The sequence below is a fragment of the Triticum urartu genome, chromosome 2, assembly GCF_003073215.2.
Source record: "Triticum urartu cultivar G1812 chromosome 2, Tu2.1, whole genome shotgun sequence".
NCBI lineage: Eukaryota > Viridiplantae > Streptophyta > Magnoliopsida > Poales > Poaceae > Triticum > Triticum urartu.
In genome coordinates this window covers 132,050,947-132,058,220 of record NC_053023.1, presented here as the reverse complement: position 1 = coordinate 132,058,220, position 7,274 = coordinate 132,050,947, and the positions used below count along the sequence as shown (strand labels likewise).

Here is a 7,274-nt window from a genome sequence, read left to right as displayed (position 1 = left end):
TTTGGCCCATATGAGGCCCTTAGTAACCCTTGGCCCCTTAACGGCCCGTGGTAAAACTGGCCCATAATGAACAGTGTATCACTTTATATCCATTAACAGCCCATTATTCCGTTGGGCCGTTTCCAGCCCATGTTATCTTTCGGCCTTCTCAGGGCCCATTTATTCTTGGGCTCATTTCTAGCATTTGGTTACTTACGGCCCGTTACTGTCATTTTCTGCTTGTCGGCCAAATTCAGCCCGTGGTTACAGTCGGCCTGTTTTTGGCCCGTTAATACGTTGGGCCGTTTTCATGTCAAAAAAACCCGTTGGGCTGTTTTCATAGAGTTATCAAATACGGTCTATTAACGGCCCGTTATTGTCCATGAATAGTATGGCCCATGATTGGCGAAATGATGATACGCCCCGTAGAAGGCCCATGGATCCTACGGCCCATAGACACTACAAGAATACCCCTTATAAAGCAATGCACATTCTACAACATTTTAGCTATACGTTGTAAAATTCATAATAGATACGCATATTAAAGGTTGCAGATATGCGTTGCAGATTTACATCTCTTGACCCTATCGTGGGACATATACCCAAAAAACAGGGAAGGAGAGAGAGATGCGCCAGAAACAGATCCCCGATGCCCCTCCTCTCCCCCAAGTCACCGCCACCAACCGCCTCATACGTCCTCTCCGCCGCCGGCACCTCCCCTCCTCCTCCCACCTCACAGCTCGGAGGCTACCGGATCCGCCGCATCACCCACCCACCCACCCAATCCCTCTCACATCTCTCTCTCTCTCTCTCTCTTGATGCGACTCTTCGTTGCGCCACCTGCGGCGGCTGATTCAGGCGACGTCCGGCCGGGGAATCCCGCCATCGCGAAGCATAGCCTGACGTCCAATCACACCGTGGCGCCCTTCCATGCGGCTAGATCCGGCGGTAGCGGCCACCAATGCCCACCCGCGACCTTTCCCCGATGGCTAGGGCTTCGGGCGTCGGCTCAGGCGCCGGTGGCCATGTCGTCCTCTCTTCCGGTGAGTGAATCCCCCCCCTGGCTTTGGCCTCTCTCTCTTCCCCTTTCTCTAACCTCTGTTCTTCTCTTCTCCTATAGAGTTTCTAGGTATACACCCCTGATTCTATTGCTGCTAATCCCTGTCAAAAAAGTTTGGCCCTTGTGCAATTCACTGACGAACACTGATTGGCCTGTAGACTGACTTCTGATCTCTGTTGATTTACATTTATGCACTGATTGCTACTCTATTAAATTAGTAAATTATTAGATATCAATGGAGCATCAAATTTTTAAAAATTCTTATGCGCTGCTAAGTGCTAACTTCATCCATCCTTGATAGATGAGTCGTTAATCCTTTCTATTTTTAATATGTAGAGAACGCTACTTTATATGCGGACCCCATGTTAAATAGTCTATTACAAGAGTTACAATATTTAAGCAGGGATCCAGTCTTAATAGATCTCTGTATTGCAGTTGTGATGAGTTACTAATCAAAGTTTTTGTTGCAATTTCACACTTTTTGGGAGTCTGATGGTCAGGTTATTTAGGTGGATGTAGTAGCTTGCTAATGGTGGCTTTCACGTCCAGTGCAAATACTAGTGGACGTGGACCTGTTGGGGAAAGCACGTACATCTTTGTGTTTAGTGAGCAGGTGAATTAATAATCCACATTGTTTCTTCTATGATTTTGCTTTGATGCTGTTGATATGGTTCAGAACACTGATAAATAAGACAGTACACATTTTCTTTGTCATTTGGTTATGTGATTGTCCTCTCATACACTGGAGGAGGGTAGTGGAGGCGAAACTAGGCCACGACCCCCCCTTCCAAAATTACAAAAAGAATTTTATACTAGGTTTATTCACTACTTTAGCACAGCCCAGGAGATAATGCCCAGTAGCAGTCTCCAGGAACAGCGTCCATCCCGATTCTCCACGGCTCCGATAGACTGCTACTGCAGGGCTAGATCACTACCAGGACACAGCTATTGTGAACCATTGTCCGCTGACATGATTTGAGCGATCGACCATTGCGAACTCGTTCGTTCATCTGATGACCTCCTTGGCTCCTCCTCTTTATCGACTTGTCTATCCCCTTCTTATTGGTCGGAGGCTTGGAGCTGCATGCCGCTGACGCCGGCAAGCCACCACGCCGGACGGTGGACGCACCAGCACTTGTGCGCACTAGACCTTAATCCTCTTGCTGGGTTACGGTGCCTTGTTGATTGAAACCAAAAGCCTTGGACACTGCTGGTTGGTGCTTTGTGCTTGCCTGGCTAATTGCTTGGTTAGTTTACTACAGAAAGTGTATGTCCTATTTTTTGATTGGAACGGAGAGAGTAACTGAGAAGCGAGGTGTGATGATAATTTATTCATATAGATGTCCACTTCATCGGTTAAATGCTGGAAAATTTGATGCATTATAAGTTCCTGATTTAGATATATAGCAACAATGGAAACGACATATTATTTAGTCATATAATTATGGGATCCCTTCAAATTATCTCTTACACATGTTCTATGATGAGAAGGCTATTCATGCATATTGTGTGTTTTTAGATGGATTTGGCCCCCTGTTGTATTTTGGTCACGCTCCGCCACTGCTCTCATAGCATGCAGTTATTATATATGCACTTGGGTCAAGTCAATGCAAATGATTCATCTATACCAAATACTTATCTACTAATCTAAAAAAGATACTTATCTACTACCGCTGTACATCATAGTGTAAAAAAACTGAATCCTAATACCCCACTTAGATGCAATCTACACCTGAGCTTTATGCATGTTCATGTGCAAACATTCATATACTAAAGCTTGCAGCAAGCACACGCACATATACACCGGCAACAGCTCACTGTTAATCATCATATTAGTCATTCGTTAAATAGAGGCTCACTGTTTGTTTGTGCGCAGGTTTCCGAAGAAAGAAATACTCAATGCCATTCGGTGGTTTTCAATGTGCCAGGCTCTACATTCATAGTACATCATTGAGTTTTACCTTCAACTAAGACTATTTCCGTTGAGGTGATTATTTATTTATTCCTTTATTGCTTAGATTAGCTCTAACCATTTTTCAGCCTTCTTTTCTGCTCTTATTCAACTATTTATGTACTCCTATCTCGCAAATTGTGTACCTATTGTTGTGTGTAATTTAATGTGAGGCCGCACTCATCCGTTCCGGCACTGCCGAGATGGGCGACATCACGGACGGCTGGAGCTGCGAGTAGATTTGTCCAAGATACAGCAGTGTCCGTAGTCATAGTTCTGGTAACTGTCCGCGATCTCCATATGTTAACTGTTTGCGAAGACGGAAATGCAAGTAATGTTCTTCTTAGATACTCTTGCCTTTTTGATTTGTACATTGCTAAAGTGACCACTGAGCTCATACCACTTTGATTCATAAATTGCTGAATTACCCTCATGAACTCTTGCTGTCATGGTTTGTAAATTGCTGAATTTCCCATTATGTCGCTTGCACTGTTCCATACAAGCAGTGTCTATTATGCTTTTAATCCGTCAACTATAGGTACTATGTTATTAGTGGCTTGCTTTTTGGCCACCAACTGTTTATTTTTCTCCGAGTCCTGTTTATGTTTTTTGTGACCTGAAGTAGTATATTGAGTTGTAAGGGAATACTTTCAGGTCGCAACTTTTCTTTGTAATCGTTGTAATCTAGGCGGGCAACCAATGTTTCGAAAGTAATGACCCATTGTAAGAAGTAATGTTTCCTATTTGCATTGTGTTTAACAGTTCATTTTGTTATTTTATTTGTAGATTCAAAAGATATACGGATGATTACATGGGTGCGTGGCAAGTATACTGCAATGATGATGATGATGTTCCTGGTTCACGATGAAGACGATGATGGATGTTCTCAGTTTTAGTTTAGTTGTAGGGATGCTTTTCCTGTTGGATGATGTTCCTCGGTTAAGTTTTAGTTTAAGTTGTAGGGATGTTGATGGATGATTTTAGTTTAAGTTTTGCTGTCAAGAGAATATTCAGGTTATGCATCACATCTGGATGTTATTCCTCCTGTAATATCAACTATTGTAATCTACATAGTTTTTTTCAATATATCGATTTCTTCCTGTCATGCGTATATTTTTTATTCCGACTTGATATACATACTTATCACCATTATGTGGAGCATTAATTTAATTACTGGCAATATATAAAATATTATTCACATTTTATATGTAAAACACCTGCAGCATTGCAAATTCTTTGTGGCCAAGTAATAGGGATTTGAAATCCTGTAGATGAGATTTGAATTCCTGGACATTAACCACCAACGTATATGAGTGTTGTAAAAGTCAGTTTTATGTGTTGTACTCTTGCAACGGTTCCTTTTACCAACGGAAGTATAACCGTTGCATTATGCGCTAGCAACACTGGATAAGGCTACGCATCCAAAACCATTGGTAAAGATCTAGCAACGCATATATGGACATTTAGATACAAAAAAATGCGTTGCTATATGAGGGGTCCTGTTGTAGTGAGAAGGCCAACGGATCCTATGACCCGTATAGAAGGCCAATGGATCCTACGGCCCGTAGAAGGCCCATGGATCATACGGCCTGCAGGAGGCCCATGGTTACAACAGTCTGTGTGTTGCCATGATTATTTTGGCCTAGTTTCCAAAAATAGGTTATTGGGGCCACTAGAAAAACACAGAAAAAGAACTGCAGTGACTACAAGCAAACAACTAAACAAGACAATAAGGAAATAAATAAGCAAGCAATTAACGCTAGACTATTACCACAATTACACATATTACATCCACTGGGCATCAAAGTTCGCCACCAGTGCAAATATAGGGAACAAAGCAGCATATTACATACACTGGCCGTCAAAATTGGCCACCAGTGCAAATAAACGCGGCACCACCAGTGCAAATAAACGCGGTAGCAAAACAAGAGCATAACTGAAACAACTTCAGAAGAGCTCAAGAAACATGGTATCCACCATGCTGGCAATAAGCTTAGCAAGCTTATTAGCTTTGTGCTGTTTGGCGCTAAAATCCTCCAACGCTTTTTGTTGCACCAGAAAGTATGCATCTGAATGCTCCAGGGACTTTCGCAGTCCTTCCGCTTCTTGTCGCAGCACAGCTGATCGATGTCGTTTAGCTTGTAGTTGAGACTCAAGAAACCGAACTGATTCAGACAGTGAGTTTGAATAGCTTATGCAAGCGGTAGTGGCCAGTAACTCGAACACTAAACCAAGACAGGACTTTGGGGTTGTCTCACTGTCTTCGAGATAATCTTCCTTAGCTGTTTTATCAGCTTTGTTGGAGACCAACAAGGATGTGTCACTATCCTGAACCTTATCTGCATTACTTCCTTTACCATTGCTTAATAAGGCACTCTTCCCCAATATTCTGTCAGCATTCTAAAAGAAGAAACAAGCAGACACATAATAGGTTTAGCATGTACTAGTATATGAAACTCATTTCGGTGAACCAGTTCATTAGTAAGGTTGATAGGATGAAACTACCAAGTCTTCTATTGCCAAGTACTAGTACATAATAAAAGCATCAAAAAATGTATATCTGTGTCCTATGGTCACTGCATTGTCTTGCCAAATCAAAATACACACACGGTTCAAATCATATCAGTTCAAGACAAAGCAGCAGTGAAAGAATACAAAGCATGGGAAACTACACGGCACAACAAGATTTCAGATGGGTACCACGGGTCTACATGTACAACAACACTATTGGCTTTGTTGTCATGCTAGTAATGTGCATGATATGAGAAGTCAACTCTATACACAATTAAAATTGAAATCTACAAAGCTATTGATAAGAGCAAGCCTGTTAAAGAAACATGCGTGAACATACCTGTTGTGCCATTGGAGTTTCGATTGGATCCTTCAATTTAAAAATAAGTTTGTATGAGTAAATACAGTGATACAAGACCAAAGTAGTATGCACGACAGCAATCATAGTTAAAAAAGGCGCGCCTAAGTGACGTTGGCGAAACGCATTGCGCATAACTACGCTTAATCTGTGCATAACTGCGCATAAGCATGCGCTTTGGTCAGTAAAGCGCAAGGCGGTGGCAAAACACACAATTAACGCCTAGCGCTTTTTTGAACTATGATAGCAATGGAATCTTAAATTAGAACAGTTGTTCTTCAAGTTTAGGCACTTGTTCTACATGAACAGAGTACAATAAGACGCAAGAATATAGTACTTAAAAATAGAAAATGAGCTCATAGACCTTACCACATTCTTGGTTTGGGACCAATACAGAACAAGGCGTTCCTAGTCATCGTCCAGTAAATGTGTCTCAGGTGAACAGAAGGGAATTTGATGAGTTTCTTTGCCAGTGAAGTATGTTTTCTTTAGGTAATTCCGATACTACCACCAAGCATTCTTGAAGATAGCAGAGGTATTAGCACAGGTTACCTCATCCCGAGTTTCCAAATTGGTCCTTCTCTATAGAGAAAAATGGGAAAATTTGATGTATTATAACCATCATGGAGGTTGAATGTATGGGACAAAGCAAAGTAATTGCCATGAATAACATTACTTACACATAACTCCTGGACAAACACCTGCAACTGGCATTTTCCTTCATCTTCAGTATAATATTTCCAAGATGGGAAGATACGCACATATGATTTAACAACATCAAATGCGATAGATGCTAAACTACGACTAGCTGGTTGTGCTTCCTCCACAGGAATAGGCATACTAACCGGTGGAGTTAGGGTTCGCCGTGGTAGTACTGGCCCTTTGGGCACTGGAGCTGCCTTACTAACTGCTCTTGTTTGTGAGCTCTGTGGTGGAGATGGTGATGTGTCAACAGGAATCGGGTTACTATCTGCTGGGGTTGGGGTTAGATTGGGTGAGGCTGGTTCTCTGTCCATCACAGTAGGGGTACAATCTGCGAGAGTTTGGTTATGTGTGGTAGGGCCGGTTCTCGTGCATGTACAACTGAGGAGCTATCTCCACCAAGAGGTAGCACTATTTTAGTTGGTTCTTTGTCCATCGCAGTAGGGTTACAATCTGCGAGAGTTTGTGTTATGTGTGGTAGGGCTGGTTCTCGTGCATGTACAACCGGGGTGCTATCTCCACCAAGAGGTAGCATTGTTTTATATGAAGACCGTGTTTTTAGTCCGCTAGATGCTGGCATCACCCGCTCCAATTCAAATGGCTGATAAACAGGAAACATAGTTGAATGTACAGACATTGTATGAGAGACAGATGCAATAGATAGTGTGGAAAAAAGAGGGCATGAAATAGTTGACATGTATATTGTTTAACTA

General features: G+C 42.2%; 1 long non-coding RNA gene across 1 annotated transcript; it reads left to right on the top strand.

The window, feature by feature from the left end:
- The first annotated feature begins 1,468 nt into the window (after positions 1-1,468).
- Positions 1,469-4,031, top strand: LOC125541265. The gene is made up of 3 exons (XR_007297477.1): positions 1,469-1,652; positions 2,916-3,026; positions 3,777-4,031. It is a non-coding gene; the product is annotated as an uncharacterized LOC125541265 (long non-coding RNA).
- The last annotated feature ends 3,243 nt before the right edge of the window (positions 4,032-7,274 follow it).